This window comes from Carcharhinus amblyrhynchos, chromosome 32 (genome assembly GCF_965287045.1).
Source record: "Carcharhinus amblyrhynchos chromosome 32, sCarAmb.v2.hapA, whole genome shotgun sequence".
Lineage (NCBI taxonomy): Eukaryota > Metazoa > Chordata > Chondrichthyes > Carcharhiniformes > Carcharhinidae > Carcharhinus > Carcharhinus amblyrhynchos.
This window is the reverse complement of record NC_137355.1, coordinates 22,755,718-22,758,580: the sequence shown is the minus strand read 5'-3', so window position 1 is coordinate 22,758,580 and position 2,863 is coordinate 22,755,718. Positions and strand designations below refer to the sequence as shown.

At 41.8% G+C, this 2,863-nt stretch overlaps 1 non-coding gene across 1 annotated transcript; it reads left to right on the top strand.

The window, feature by feature from the left end:
* Nucleotides 1-822: 822 nt before the first annotated feature.
* On the top strand, nt 823-1,039 carry LOC145360840 (small nucleolar RNA U3). The gene has a single exon (XR_013889784.1). It is a non-coding gene; the product is annotated as a small nucleolar RNA U3 (small nucleolar RNA).
* Nucleotides 1,040-2,863: the final 1,824 nt, after the last annotated feature.

The following is a 2,863-nucleotide window of genomic DNA, read 5'->3' as shown; positions in this document are numbered from 1 at the left end:
AAAACTGAGACGTGGAGGAGATAATTCTCACACAGGGTGGTGAATTTGTGAAACTCACTGCCCTATAGTGTGGCGGAATGGTTTCATTAGATGGTTTCAAGAAGAAGGTAGATATATTTCTAGTAAAAAAAAGGATAAGGGGATATGGGAAACAGGTGAAGAGATGGATTTGAGACTAGAGAGAGATAAGCTATGATCTGACTGAATGCCGGAGCAGACTGGAGGGGCTGATTTTGCCTAATTCCTATCTGACGTTTGTCTAGCAGCACGTCCCTGGGAACAGCCCGTAAAGCACAGAGTTCTTCGACAAGAAGCTCCTCATCTGTCCCCAGAGCTCTGCGAAGGAACATTCCAGAATGAGAGGGACTTGAGGTGCAATACCACAATCAACCAACAGAGGCCGCCTGACGGAAGTGCCAGGACTTTTCCATAGAACCGGCCGCAGCTTCTCTCCATTGACCCGGAATCCTCAGAAATAGGAAGAATAAATAAAATCCCGTGTTAACTGGCCTCAAAAACTGGGTTTGATCCTGAAATTCAGAATAACGATTGCCGAACAATGAACAGAACCATTTCCGGACACCGAACGTTCTTATATGCAAATTATTTGACTGCTGAGTCATAGCAAATCTTTAGACACTATTACTTTTTTAAACACTTTTATCGACGATTATATTTTTAAAAGATTAAACATGATTAACTATGTTCATATTCCTGTTTATACTGGAAACTATGACTGAATGAACAAAGTGGGTTACTGTTCAGTCTCATGTAAAGGGGGTTCGCTGACAATGGAGAGTGGAGTGCTAAGGCGAGTTTGTTAAGACTATACTTTTAGGGATCATTTCTATAGTTTCTTACTAGAGAAATGTGCACAAAAGTGATGAGTCCTCCTAACCATGAGGAAGAGCTATAGCTTTCCCTTCTGAGCGCGAAGCTGGTTGAGAATATTGTTTTATGCAAAAGTTCTTAACTATTGATGACCGTTCTCTTCACCATTTATTGGAGAAGTAGAGGAAGGGAAAGCATTCTGAGTGGTTAGTTTTTAAAATATAAAATTAGACTAAAGCTTATCATGCCGACGCAGAAGTGTTTGGTAGATTTCGGAGCAGTAAATTATTAAAGGTACTGTTTCACGTGGTTGAAGTTTTGTTATTCTCCACGAAGGTTTATTATCACCCAAAATGTTGTAGGTTTGCGCAATTCAAAATCGAGGACTATGTCCTGAGTTTAATCAGCAGTCTCACAATATACCAGGTTAAAATCTGACAGGTTTATTTGGAATTTGAAAGTGCCCACCCCAGTCTAACGTCGGTATTTCCACTGTGCTGAGGGACAAAATAAAACTTGGAGCAGCTGCCGCAAAGGTGCAACGGGCAGAGTCAAAATCTACGACCTTTCAGCCAACGTGAACTGAGTGGAGCAGAATCCCCTCAGGGCAAATGACTCAAAGATTTATTTTATTATTATGTATTAGTATACATACACAGAGAAGGAAACTGTACTGAACGTAGAGGAGGAAAAGAGTGAGTGCAGAATGTAATGTTACAATCATAACTTTTTTTATTCATTTGTGGAACATGGGCGTCACTGGCTGGCCAGCATTTATTGCTCATATCTAGTTGCCCTTGAGAAGGTGGTGGTGAGCTGCCTTCTTGAATCGCTGCAGTCCATGTTCTATAGGTTGACTCAGGTGAATGCCGTTAGAGAGGGAATTCCAGAATTTTGACCCAGAGACTGCAAAGGAACAGCAATATATTTCTAGATCAGGATGGTGAGTGGCTTGGAGGGGAACTTGCAGGTGGTGGTGTACAGAAACATCAACTTAATGCAAGGTAGGTCCATTCAAAAGTCTGATGGTAGCAGGGAAGAAGCTGTTCTTGAGTCAGCTGGTATGTGATCTGACTTTTGTATTTTTTTCTGATGGAAAAAGGTGGAGGAGAATATGCCCAGGGTGCATGGGGTCCTTGATTATACTGGCTGCTTTTCTGAGGCATCCTGAGTGTGTGGGGGTACAGTAGGAAAGTAGAGTTGAGGATTTTCACTATCAGATCAATCATGGTCTCATTGATTGGTGGAGCAGACCCAATGGCTGAATGGCCTACTTCTGCTCCTATGTCTTATGAGCAGCTCTGTGACGCAGGGTTCATTATACTGTGACCTCTTCTCAGGGATATACATCAAGATAGTCTTCAATTCCCACTGGAGGATCATCAACTCTGTGAAAGATGCTCATTAATCTGCCCGAAACTGTGTTGTCTTCCAGTGGGAAGAGCTGTCAGTAAGTAGCTAGTGCAGACTGGCATTTTCCAAGGTGCTCAAATGTGTGCTGCAGGATGGGGCAGTTGCTGCAAAGGCTCAATGGGGGAAGGCCAGTGTGTAAGACCCTCCTGCCTTGGTACACTGAGAAGATGGAAGCTGTGTAAAATCCCTCAGGCTGTATGTTTGACATGAAATGAATATTGTAAATATTCATTGTAAATGTTAAGCAACATATCCTACACAGAAGAAAAATGTGATGTCAATTGTGAACAATGATGTAGTGTATTTTTATGAATGAAGTGTATTACTTGGGAGACAAGGAATGGAGGGAGGAAATACATTCTGAGTGTTCAGTGAATTTAATGTAGCGTAATAACTTATGTGTAATTTGGATATTCTTCCAACAGAGGTCCCTCATATAAAAGGAATGAAATTTGAAACCATTTATAACAATACCGGGTGATACCATAGAGGGAGTGCAGTGAGGACTGATGCATAGCAACATAGGAGCAGGCATTAGCCATTCAACCTGTCCAACCAGTTCTGCCACTCAATTAGATCATGGCTGATCACCTACTTCGAAGTCATTATCCTGTGCTAT